The following is a 14,431-nucleotide window of genomic DNA, read 5'->3' as shown; positions in this document are numbered from 1 at the left end:
TATATAGATCAATAGTTAAATTTATAAATAAAATTTAAATTAATATCATTATACAAACTATAATTATATAACATTTTTATTAATTAAAATATTTTATATACTACAATAGATTTATTAAATTAAAAATACGTTTATATAAAAACTAAAGACAAGTACTAAGTCATTTGCGAAACTTGTTAATCCTTTTGTACATAACATCTCTTTTACAATACACCACTTGAAAAACCAAAAAAGCACAAAAAAATAAATAAATGAAAGAATTACACAAAGTTAGCTAAAGGGAAAAAATTTACATGCAAAGGAAATAAAAGAAAACGTGAAAGATAAAGCTGGCTCAAGATGTCCTACTTTTGGCGCAAACGATGCCTTACTTTCAAACGACGGAAGAACATTTATAATCATTTGATGGAAAAAGAACCGGAACAACGGTGGCGCCTGATAAACAACCACATTCATTTCAAGGTATGCCATCGAATTACGCCCTTCAGCTTAGTACTTGTTTCAGAGTTAAAACTATGTTGATTCAGAGTTAAAATTATGTTTAAGTTTTATCGCGTGAGGCTCACATTATGTCGTTCAGATAATCTCTGATCTTCAAAATAAATTTATCCTTTCATGTAGATATATCATATTGTTGCACGCTTGCAAAGATGGTTTTGTAATTCAATACGTTTGATCTCTGTGTCTTTTTGTAGAGTTTTTAGCATTTAGACAATGGTCAGCATTAACCTATGTCTTGCTCATCGAGGTTTTAAATCGAGTCTATAGGTTGGATTGCCAGTATAAATAAGACTCGAACTAAGCCCTGGTCTTCTGGGTTGATTGACCTGCAAAGAAAGAAGATAGCTGGATTTCTCTTCTTATAATGCAAATAAAAGTGAATACCTTGTGGTAAGAATTGCAGGACTATTTAATGGCCCCGTAAGATATTTTCAAGTATTGAGCTTGAAAGGCTCAAGGCTCAAATGCGAGCTCATATTTATTAAGACACCTGAGTTTGAGCTTTGGCAGGAAAGAAATAATCCAACAATGGATACAAACCGCTTGTAAGATCTAGGGGAATCAAAATACCCGAAATTACATTTCTGTCGCAAAAGGGAAAAGTTCGACAGTCTCACCGATGAAGAGGGTTTGCCCGACTCAAGGTCAACAAGGTTTTGGAACGATTAGAAAATAGGTAACGTATAGGAGACCAGGCGGATGAAGGGTTCCTCTCTCATTATGCTGTTCTATCAAATTGAGTGGCTTTCAGGTGTCCTACCTCCATCCATTTTGAAATTGCATTGTAGCATCCTTTTGAACCTTCAAGCTTATGAAAATCAGGAAGGAGATGGTTTAATTTAAGATATGTTCAATCATATAAGTCTTGTTTTAAGCCAGAATTGATGTTTCAGACAGGTCCGATAGATCCTGTTCATTGTTAAGCTATGGTAACAAATACTTAATTTTTTAATGTTTTCTAGAGAAATTGGATATAGGGTGCCTTAGCGCTGTGAAAATATTGGATAAAACTTTTTCTTTGGAATTAAAACAATTGAAATCTAGTAGCGCAAGTGCTTACACCATTATCATCTTTGAACTTGATCAATGGGATCCTATTTCTCCTTTTTTGTATAACTATTACATGTTCATGGAATAGGCTGCAACTGCATTTCATACGATATTGCATTTAATAGCTAAATGATAAGGTCAATAAAGCAGCGTGGAGATAGTCCATATATTCTATATCTCTGAAGAAGACTTTTTATTTGCAATTAGAATTCATCCCGTTCTCTTTCTTAGACAGGTTAATCAGCAATGGCCCATGCATTTTTGCAGCCCAATTTCAGAGTCTGTTCAATATATTCGGTTTTGGCCTTTCCAGTTAGGTTTTCTTCTTGCTGCAAGCTTAAGTTCAAAAGACATCATATGGAAAGATTATTAGATCACCACATTCTTCTAAAGATTCTAATATCCAATTATTTTATTATCGAACCAACATTAATAAATGAATGCTGCAACAGGACAAAAGGCTTCCATATGTTTGGAACCTGCCCTTGTTACCTTGGCCTAGAATCGCTAATAGTTTCATTTAAAGGTGAGGCTGTGACAGGAATGCAACCCAATGTCTGCATTAGCTGCTTATCTCGTTATTGTACATAATAGTGAAATCCTTGTTCAAAGTGCAAGTCAACAATGACATACCATTTTTCCAAGGAAGGAACAATTGTGAGGTACTTGACGATTGCCTGCAATCATTAATTTCTAACTCTATTAATCACTTCTTTGATAAGCAAAAAGTCATCTTCAATCTTTTTCTGGTGCAGGATTAAATTAGCAAACACTGCCACAGGGATAGTGAAGCAAGTTTGTGGCAGCTATGCACAAAAGCTCTACAATTTGAAGTTCTATGAGGATTAGTACAGCAAGTACCAAAGAAAAAAAAACTGTGAAAGAGCACACTAATGAAATATAATCTTTACTTGTCCAATCAGATTTGTGTAATAAATGCTAGTGTAAATTTTGACATTATCAGGCTAATTAGCTTCCAGCCTAGAGTCTTATTTACACTAGTTAAGTCTCCACTTGGGCACTGTAACTGGTTGTGTTACTTCATATAGTTGAGAACAAAGAACCAAAACTTGGAATCGGATTGGAATCGGCAAGGCTGACTCAACTCGTGAATCGGCTATGAATCGGCAAAGTGAACAAACCCTTGAGATTTTAACAATATATAGCTTATTTCATGCACCCTTTATTGAATATAACTTAAAACACACTATAACATCATCAAATAGAAGCTAAAGCCTAACATACATAATTAATAAACAATAAATCCATCACATACATAAAATTTTGGTGCTTTTTGGTGATTTTTTACCAAGTTGATATTTTTTGAGGCTGATTTTTGACAAAATCGCCGAGTTAGGCGATTTTTGAGAAAAAAATTGCCAAGATGAGTTACTGAGTTAGAAAAAATTGCCCAGGCTTGCTCAAATTGCTGAATCACCTAAATCGCATGAATCATGGTGATTTTTGGTTATCTGATTGAGACACATGTACTAACCTTTTGAGACACCTTTTGAGCATACAAGTGTTGCACTTTTGGATTAGTCAGTCATTCAGTCCTACCTTCATACCTCCTCTACCTTGAAGTTGCCTATATGTGAAAGACTCTCATCATAAATTTATACACTCTTAATATGTTGATAGACATGTTTTTGTGTTTTATATGTTTCTCTAATGAAAGAGTATTTTTTCTCTAATGGAAGGTCATTTTGTTGCATTGAGATTCTAATGAGTCCAACATATATTTTGCAATATCTTGCAATCTAGGAGTCAAATTTTTATGTTCAAATAATTGATGAAAAGTAAGAAAGACCAAGGCAAGGCAGGTTGGGCATTGGGCTGGGTTGTGGAGATACCCACAGAGATACTAAAAAAAATCGTTGACGAAAAGTTGGTTTCTGTTGTGAATGTTGAGGTGTAGTCATCTTTCCACAATTGTATAAATGTTTTACAAATTTTGGCCTCTGAAGTCATAATTTATAAGAAAATATTTACGAGGCATAACTTTCATCTCGATTATTGAAATTTTGCACACTATTTTAGATGTGTATCAAAATTTTGCAAGGAATTTATTTATGCATCTAATTATAAGATTGTGCCTATTTTATCAGATATTGTAACATTTTTACCATGCATTATTAATCTCAATTTAGGCAGCTCATCTTAACCAAATTGTAGGGGGGTGTAATATGCTAAACCTGACTACCAAAAAATAATAAGTAGCTAGAAATTCATAGGAATTAGAATGGTATGGATTCCTTATTGTGTACAAGGATAATGATAACAGCAAGTACTATTCCTTTTGAAAGCAACAATCTATTTCTTTGAGACACGAACTCATGAAATCATAGCTATTCAAATGCACTGAGAGTATGTTCAACCCGATGAATGAAAATGAGAAATGAAATGCACTAAGGATATGATCATTCAATATGAATGATAATGATAATTCAAATGCACTAAGGGTATGTTCAATCAATATGACCGATAATATGATATTTCACTGTTCATAAACAATGATAAGAATCTATGATGCAAGATAGACTTGAAGAGCACACAATTATACAAGAGATTGAAGGGGTGGGGGGGGTTGCGATCAGTATAACAATAACTTTAAATGCTGAAATAAACAATTATGAACATAGTGACTCACAATTTTACGTGGAAACCCAATGTAGGAGAAAACCATGACAAATAAATGCTTTTTATATTAATTTGTTCTTTTACAATGTTTTGTAGGCACTGACCTACTAGAGGCTCCAACCTCTAATTTATGAGCACCAACTCATCGAAAGCTACAATTCCCACTATCTGAAGGCACCACCTACTTCACTTCTGAATATAGATCTGAAATTCCATCTTTATATAATTACTTACTCAACTCGATGATGGATGCAATTTACTCTCTAGTTTGAAGCCAGCCAATCTTCAACTTAATATTTCTTCGCTTTTTTCACAATTCACATTTATATCTCTGATATATATATATTTCTTATTAATTTCTTATTACTCTTCTACACTCATTCTGCTGACTTCTTTGCAAATAATATATCTTCTATTTATATTGTCTTACTCCAATTAATTGGTGTCTCTTAGGCAAAAGACACAACTTTTATGTACCATGCCTTTTTGCATCAGTGATGATATCTCATCAATCTCCCTTTTTGTCTCTGCACCATTGACATCAATCACAATATTTCATCAATGACAATCCTTCATGAAGGCTTGCCTTATTTGCTTTATGAAATCGAAGAACACTTTCTGATCTGAGAGAGCTTGATATATTGAGCTGAAGCACTTTCGTGGCTTGGAACAATGGTGATGTTGAAAGGTTCAGCAACATTATGAGCAGCTCGATAATGTAATCTCTATTGATTCCGATCAGAATCTTATTGGCTCGGTGTATCAATTACTGAATGATGAACTTCAGATCCAAGACTTAGCATTGTGATTTTCATCTTAGTGATGCATGAAACCTCCAGCTAAAATGAAGATTGAATGCCATAAGGACTACACTTTGCTAGGAGTGGCTTCTCCTGTAACAAGAAGAGCAACTTCTTGTCACTTGGATGGCAAGGAGTTACATTCACCGTCCTTGGAGGAATAATAAACTTGCCATCATAACACTAGAATATGAAATGATAAATATTCCCCTCTGAATATAAGTTAGTGTTAATAAAGGCCCGATTACTGAATGGGGAGGGGTGAATCAGTAATCAACAAATTCACTGGTTTCAACTTCCTTAAACTTTATGCATCAAAAGGTTCAATCAGAAATTAATGTAAATAAAGCTTTCAAAACAGGCATCCACAAGTAATCAACCACACAAAATAAGCATCATATTTATCTCATGGAAACCCAATTTGAGTGAAAACAACGATGTGAGATGGTACTCACGAAATATGTACTCTTCTAGAATATGCCCTGTTAGGAGCTTGCCTGATTAAGAGTTACAAAAGCACTGCTAGGTTCTACCTGGTAAAGGCTTTTGTCTTTAGATCTATTAGGATCTTTCCCCTGTCAGGAGCAACCTGGTTAGACAACTTTAAACATCTTATTTGATTGTCACCTTGTTAAAGGATTTACAATAAGAATCTGTTAGGATTCACCCCGCTAAGGGATTTCATTGTTACAATGGTTAGAAAGCAATAGATAAAGTGATCTGTGGAATTGCAATACCTTTGCATGATCAGATCCTATTAAGCTCTGGAACTTTTCTTCATACTATATACTCTTCCTTGGCTTGATTGCACTTGATTCCTTCACTTTCTCTGTCACTGTATCCTTCTGCAACGCGCAATCAGCAATCAACTCTTCATCGACTTTCCAATATGTATAATTTCTTCCATCGCCTTAGAATAAACCCTACATCTAACAATCTAAATGAAATTAGGTAAGATACAGTGTATCCAACCACTCATAAACCATTTTACTCTAACCGCATTGGTTCACATTTGAATTTCACCTTGGAAATCGAACCATCTTCTAAACTGTTTTGACCAAAAGGAAACTTCTCGAAGAATCCTCCTCAAATGCATACCTCAAGCAATGTGATGTCATCTTTTTCACAAATCACGGAAATACCTTTCTTCTTCAGGAAAACATCACTGATCTTAATACCACTTTGAAGCTCTTCACCAATCTACAAATCTTCATTGCTTGTTCAAGAACTTGTTCTTGTTTACCTATTCATACTCTTAACATCACTTCTAGTCCATTAAACTACCATTACCTGTCCATATTATAAGTTGCGATCGTAACCACATTGTCTGAACATTGTTAACAATCATGTCCTATGACCGCTCCAACAAATATATTACTGATCATAAATAACATTCAAATCACTTACTGGCTATCACCTCACTGTTTTAGTGATTACCTGGTTTGATCTCGTCAAACACAACTCACTCAATTCTTCATATCAAAAGATGCACTTGCAAACTGTCATGCCCAAAATATATGGACAAAAACGCGCAATTTTTTAAAATTTTTTTTTGACTACCTATCATTTAAGTGTGTTAAATCCTAACTAACCATCTTAATTCCATTGGCAAAACTACCTATATTCTAATATAACTTCAATCGTCTAATATTATGAGTTGGACATATTCCATAGAAATATTCACCACTTAACATTAATATCAAATGTGACTCATAGCCTAAGCCATAGTTATTACCTTTTTAAGCATTTACTAAGACAAATATATTTATATATACATATTATTCCTATGCATAACAATCCATACTAGGGCACACTCATGAACATGTTATCTTCTAAAATTACTCAATATTGAATTTAATCTACAATAGGTATATCTAAGGGGCAAAACCCATTCTATATTTAATCAATATACAAAGGTATCTTCTACTTTCTATATCCTATACAAATGCTAAACATTTTGCTTATCACAATTATTATAACTGCCACATCCTATCCAATCTAATCCTATACTAAACTTAAACCTGAACTCCACTAAATGTTATCTTAATTCCTATACACATATCTAGGCATGGTTGGGAAAATCTATCAAATATGCTATATATATTCCTAGCTCATACTAGGTGCCTATAAAGATGTAGGTGATGACAAGACTTAACTTATTAAAGTCTTTATTACAAAACCCCTTGCAACATGTCTGCCCTCCCTGCCATTCGAATTACTTCATGTTTGGGGTTACGTGCAGATTGGAGTTGATGAGACATCAAGCAACCCTTTCAAATCCACGCAAGCCTCTCAAGTCAACACAAATAGATATTTCGTACAACTTAGACACTGCACCAATTCCCATCCAAGTCAACTTCCAGCAAAACTCATAAATTGCTGCAGTTGGGGCTCTTGCCTAGGCGAGATATCATGGGTAAAAAAAAAAGAGTATAAATAATACCATGTTGAAAATTGCATGAGGACAAGGCGCCTATAGTACATGGTGGGTATTTTCTGACACTTGTCTGAATCATGATGAGATTTGCATAGGTATAGTTTATATATGTTTTCTAAGGCATATAATCGCCTAGGTGTTTTTTTATTTTATTATTATATTCTTGTCTTAGTCATTTCTTGCTTGGTGGTAGATGAAAGGAGTGAACGGCTAGGTGGGTTAAATAATGAATTTATTCTATTCATTAGCTCCAAAGCTTAGATAATAGGTAATAGCTTGGATAAAATATAATTCTTTTCCATTTATTGGGTTAGGTTAATTTAGAAGTTTGTAACTTTGTTTTTTCTTTGCTTGATTATTATATGCATATATTTCTTACATAGGGTCATATCATGGACCAGGACCCAGTCTGACATTCATTTATTATGAAAGATTTAAAAATTGATTTCCTTTCTTTAGCTTGCCAATTCAAATTTATTATTTTATTTCAAGTCTATTTTTTTTATTGTCTGTAATCAAAAGAGTCTTTTCATAAGTTGCCCATACATTTTCCAGAATGTAAACATGCACCTACAGGTTCCATTTAAACTTTTCTATTTGACTAGCTTTTTCCATGCATTCTCAATCACTGTTAAAAAATTGAATTGGTGTTGGTTTATAAATGCACCATACATTAACATTTCCAAATCTAATAAATAATCTTTCATAAATCAAACCACCATATTGCTAATGAAATCATATTTCAAAATGGATCTCTAGAATTTTATTGTATCAACTAATCAAATACTTCATGTCATCAATCTCCATGATAGTAAGCTATCTTCAAAACTATTTCTACCAATTGTAACTTTATAACTACTCTATTTCAACACTAGACTTCAAGCAACTAGAGTATTCTCATGCAAGATTTAACTAGAACTCAATTAATATGCTATAGAACTTGAGATGATAATAACACTTGACAAGAATAATCTTCCTATCAATATATCTCTTCTATGATATCAAATTTCTTTTGCATTCCACTTACGAGCATCAAGTATTTTGAGTCCCTGATTGGTGTTACTATCCATAAATCCACAATATTATTACAATGAATTTATCTTCAGTGATACTCTCATGATACACAAAAGGTGGTGAAATTGACACATCACAATATACACAATGGAAATAATTTTACTACACATGAGCACTCACAACCTTTCCATAGACAATCAAACTAAGATAGTAGCTTTCTCTTACAATACATTTAGGCTCACATAACAAGATGGAGTTTTCTCCCTATCTCATCTCAATACAATATTGTTTCCTCCTCCTAAGCACATGGAAGATAAAAAGGACTCTAGTTTCCAAGATCTTTCTCTAAGAACCTGCAAATGCATCACAACAAAACAACAAGGACCATGGGTGCTTTCCACCCAACCATAGGCCTCAAAGAGACCACCCCCGCGCTAGGGGAACAAGGCTCAAACAAAATCCACATACACACTTGTAAGAAACATATACACCACATAACAAAACTGCAACAAATCCCATCCCAAGGGTATTTTACAAAGGCTCACCATTGGAACCTTGAACATAGGGTGAAGGTGGAAACACAAGGAGGTTTACCATTTCATACCGTTTCGGGGTTAAATCAACAAAATACAAGGCCCTTTCGGGGCTTCATAATATCATGCCCTTTCGGGGCTTCATAAATATCTTCCACCACACACACTACCAATACAACATCCTCCACCACATACAAACAACAGCTTTAGCTTCCTACAAACCCATACTTCAGTTACCTCCTTCCTCACCATTTCTTTTTTTTTGTTCTTATCCTCCCCCAAGGCAAAATATGAATATGACAATGGCATACAATGGAGCCCATACTCCAAGGTCCTCAACTATGCAATCCAACTGCTGCTCGTTCACCCTGGACTTCTCTTCCCTTCCCACAAGGGTGAGTGAAAGTCCCACACCCATAAGAACACTCAATCACAACAAGAAAACAAAACCAAGTAGCAATAAAACAACAGATTTTCAAGAGCACATTACATTATCACAACACAATATCAACACCCATAATGCAACAAGGAAATAGAGAAAATCCAAACCTCATACTCACAATACTCCACACAATACAACAAGATGCACAATGGTGTCACACTAATCTACATGGAATGAACACCATTCAAACACTCACATGAATGCTACTCCACAATGCAATGCAATGCATACCTCATTGATAAACTCCACACTTGCAGATTGGCTTAACCATGCTAAAAGAAAGAAAAAGGAAAGGAAGCAAGTTTGAGATACCAACCTTGGTCCAAGCTAGGGTAAGGATGGTTGTAGTAGAGCTTTCCCCTCCTCTCCCTCCAAAACCTAACTGTCTCTAAAATTAGAGAGTGGCCAAGTGGTTTCTCATTTAGCCATACCTCTATATATATATCCTTCTCATTTTCGGATTCCATAAAGAATGCCATTTTCATGGGGTCTCCTAGGTCCACTAGACACCCTAGAGGTCATTAATAGCTCCCTAGCCTATAGTACTAACATGGGTGGGGTTAATTTTAATCCCAACTTACCTTAAAGTTACTTTATGACCCTCCCAAAGCTAGGTGATTCAAACTTCAAATTCCCCAAGGTGATGACCTCGTCCTTTTACTGACTAAGGCAATAATCAAATTCCTCAATTGAGGCATTTATCACGAAATAAGGTGGCCACATGATCCAATGACGAATAACATGTCATATCACATAACAAGCACAAGTGTCAAGTGACACACACATTATAATAAAAAAAATGACTTGTTTTACAATAATACATGAACTAGGCTACTATGCACACATACAATTCACATATACGAAATAAAACACATTACAATTAGGTTTGAATCTTTTCCACTGATTCAACCTTGGTTATGTCATGTTTGTAGTAGTTTGAGCCTTAATTCCCCTTTAACCCATGGTCAAATTCCTGCACACTAAACTCGAGCATCAGTAGTCCAAGAAAATCATATAAGCATATGTAAAATAAATCATTATCTCATTCAACATTAGACTTGCATATATTTCATCGTCTCAAATTAACTTTCCCTTTCTTAATCATTTCAAATATAACCTTTAAAATATTAAAATATCAAAACTTACATATCACATTCGACATTTGAGTTCCATACTTCATTCCTTATAATTACATTACTTCTTTTAACAATTTCCATGTAAAATGTTCAAAATACTATAAAACTAAACTTTACTTATCAACATAAAATGGTCAATTAATATTCTAAATAACTTCATATTCTATGACAAGATGCTGAATCCATAACTATTGAATCCCTAGGTATGCGAGTTAGGTCTCAATGTATAACAAAATTTATCTTTTAACTCTAATTTCCACTTCAACATTACCTTCTTATATTACAAGCTTTTCTACCATTCAATTTCTATTAAAGCAATGTCAATAGCTTACAACATGAAATAGAATCATTAAATGCATCAATTAGGTCATAATATGCAGAGGTAATTGCGGATCATCAAAATGCAGATATTAAAATGACATAACCCTATAGTCTTAAAAGTGTATCAAACATAGGATTAAAATCACCATAATGCAATTATCTCATTGGTACTATGATGAATTGGGTGAGGCCTCACACAAACATAACATCATGACACATAACATAGTCTTCCTGTAGAATAGCAACTTCTAAGACATACTACAACTCATACTTTATTCAATCAATATCTGATAACATGCTGAAAACATTAAGTCAATTAGTTGACATCAATGACAACCTAATAACTGATTCACTTGTCATCAAATCTATGGCAATCTTCATTAATGCAACATGTAGCAACACTGCATCAGTTATGCCAACAATCTCCCCCTTTGGCACTGATGACAACAATTATCTTCTGATTTCTACCAGTTTAAAACTGCATCTTCTTTTAACTTCTGATTTCTGATTAGTGACTTAACATCTGCTCACTCTGTCATACTGATTCATTTCTTGTTTCCATACATGTTCTCCCCCTTTGCATATACTCCTTCATGAAATTCATACTGCATATACTCTGCCTTTGACAACTGCATATCTCCCCCTACGACAGTAATGCTAAAGGTGTCTAATCAGTCAGTCACCTGATTATACTTGACTATTCCTTTCTCGTTCTTTCCTCATCATTGCATTACAACATCGTAGTAAGACTTCTTCCCAAATGGAGTATTCCACGGCTCATCAATTCATACGCATGATATTCTAATTAAACACATATGAACTAAGCAACCATCATCATTCTTTAGCTAACCACAGATAGTGGAATTACCCCTAATCTACCTTTGGGATACTCCAAGGCATCCTTTGGTAATGGCTTGGTGAATATATCAGCAACTTGTTATTTAGTAGACACATAGTCAAGCCTTACCTCCTTCTCCTGTACTTGTTCTCTTAGAAAATGATATTTTATTGCAATGTGCCTTGTCTTTGAGTGCATCATTGGCTTCTTGGAATTGTTTATTGCACTAGTGTGATTACAAAAGATAACAACTGGTTTTGTGACCTTCTCATGAATTCCTTCGAGAATCTGTTTTATCCATATCGCTTGCTGACAGGTGATAGCAGCAGCAAGATTGAATGCTCTACCACTTGTGCACTTCCTATCATCAATATTACCTCTCCAATCTGCATCAGTAAATACATACAAAGAGAAATCTCCATCCTTTCCATATCATAGTCCATAATCTTTTGTCCCTCTGAAATATTTAAAGATCCTCTTCAGTGCAACCATGGGAGATTCCTTTGGATTTGAAGAAAACCTTGCAACAATACGAAATAGCATGTGCAATATCCGGTATACTGTGAACAACATACTGCCATCTACCAATCATGGATCTATATAGAGTTTAATTTACCTCTTTGGATTCATCCTTAGACAATTTGCAGCCTGTGACCATAGGTGTTCCCACCGGTTTTGAATCCTCTATGCCAAAAGTTTTTAGAATCTCCTTTACATACTTGGATTGATTGATGTATATTCCTTTCTTCATCTGTTGTACTTGAAGACCAAAAAAGAATTTAATCTCACCTATCATTGACGTTTCAAATTCTTCCTCATCCTCTTTTGCAAATGACCTGCTTAATGCTTCATTTCCACCAAATATTATGTTGTCAACAAAAAATTCAGCAATCAATATACATTGCTATTATGACTAGTTCTTATGAAACCTATGATAAGCACGTAGCCTTTCATACCACACTCTTGGTGCTTGTTTCAGTCCATACAATGCTTTATGCAATTCACATACCACGTCTTTACCTTTTTAGTAGCAAAACCTTCAGGCTTTTCAATGTATACTTCTTCTAACACTCTATTTTAAAAATGCAGATTTTAGATCCATTTGATAGATCTTAAACCTTTATAAGCAGCATATGCCAAAAGTATGCTGACACTTTCAAGTCTAGCAATAGGTGCAAAGGTCTCACCATAGTCCAGTCGTTCTTGTGCACATCCTTTGCATACCAGCTTTCCCTTGTTCCTAATCATTTCTCCTTTCTCATTCAGCTTGTTCTTGAAAATCTAGTTCTTACCTATAAAATTCTTGTTAGTAGGCCTGGGTACCAAAGTCCATGTATTATTCTTCTCAATCTGGTCTAGTTCCTCTTTCATAGCCTTAACACAGTCATCATCTTTCAAAGCATCTTTAACAATTTTGGGTTTAAATTCAAATAGTAAACACGTGTTTTCCCTTACCTTACTCCTTGTCATCACTCTAACATTTTTATCTCCAATAATCTCATTTGGAGAGTGATTAAGTTTTACATACCTTGGAAGTACCTGATCTATTCTTTGATTACTTACATCATCATTCATTGATTTCGATCATTCACCTCTTCATTCATCTAAGGTACCATGTCTAGTTCAATCGGTTCAACATAAACAAACTTGTTGTAGTCTTCTGGTTCCTTCTTGCAATCTTCCTCATTTTTCTCATAAAATTCATCAATTCTAACATTGACACTTTCAATCATCTTGTTAGTATGCTTGTTTTGACACTTATAGCTTTATTCCTAGCGGAATAGCCAAGAAATATTCCTTCATCACTTTTAAAGTCAAATTTACCATTTTATTCGTACTTCATGTAGCATTTGCTTCCAAAAAAATTGAAATAACTGACACTAGGAGTATGACCATACCATAGCTTATAGGGTGTTTTGTTTGTACCGTTCTTAAGTTGTACCCTATTCAAAGTATAAACAAAAGTACTTACAACTTCTTTCCAAAAGATTTGAGCCACTCCCTTTAGTCTCAAAAGTGTTCTTGCACATTCAACTGTGGATCTGTTCCTTCTCTCTGCAACTCCATTTTTATGGAGTGTCCTTGATGTTGACATTGGTCTTTTGATTCCATGCTCTTCAGAAAATGGTGTGAACTCATGTGAAGCGAACTTACCTCCTCTATTGGATCTAAGACACTTAAATGATTTACCTGTTTCTTTTTCAACTCTTTCTTTATACAATTTAAACATGTAGAATGCATCAAATTTAACATTTCAAAACATAACATACATCATCTTTGAGTAATCATTGACAAACAAGATGAGGTACTTAACCCCATAGTAGCTCTCAGTTTTAATAGGTGCACACAGGTTAGTGTGTACAAGGTCAAGAATGTTTTGTGATGAATTGACTTTACTAGTAAAACTAGGACTAGGCATCTTTCCCAACTGACACTCCTTGCACATAGCATTATTAGGCTTAGCTAAAGCAGGCAAACTTCTAACACATCTTTGCATCCTGGACCAGATTATCAAAATTGACATGACAAAATATTTTGTGCCACAGTCAACAGTCTTCCACTTTAGCAGTCAAGCAATATCTGTTAATAGAGTTCAGTCGGAATAGGTTACATCTAGTCTGTTCACTAGTAGCAATCAATTCTCCAAACGTTCCTGAGAACTTGCAAATACCATTACTGAATTCAAATCTGAAACCTTTGTTACTCCACTGAGAAACAC

General features: G+C 34.5%; 1 protein-coding gene across 12 annotated transcripts in view; it reads left to right on the top strand.

Moving 5' to 3' along the window:
- The first annotated feature begins 303 nt into the window (after positions 1–303).
- LOC149578669 (uncharacterized) overlaps positions 304–14,431 on the top strand; it is a 28,133-nt gene continuing 14,005 nt past the window's right edge. For 6 of the 12 annotated variants that reach the window (XR_016364722.1, XR_016364720.1, XR_016364723.1 and 3 more), the window contains exon 1: positions 305–462. The gene's annotated coding sequence lies outside the window, so the exon portion shown is untranslated. Of the gene's footprint in view, positions 463–14,431 lie in introns of all 12 variants that reach the window. The other 6 variants (XM_089830916.1, XM_089830924.1, XM_089830948.1 and 3 more) reach the window with 6 other exon arrangements.

This window comes from Cupressus sempervirens, chromosome 1 (genome assembly GCF_028749045.1).
Source record: "Cupressus sempervirens isolate cs-2001-9-10 chromosome 1, ASM2874904v1, whole genome shotgun sequence".
Taxonomy (NCBI): domain Eukaryota; kingdom Viridiplantae; phylum Streptophyta; class Pinopsida; order Cupressales; family Cupressaceae; genus Cupressus; species Cupressus sempervirens.
This window is presented reverse-complemented; position numbering and strand designations above follow the sequence as displayed.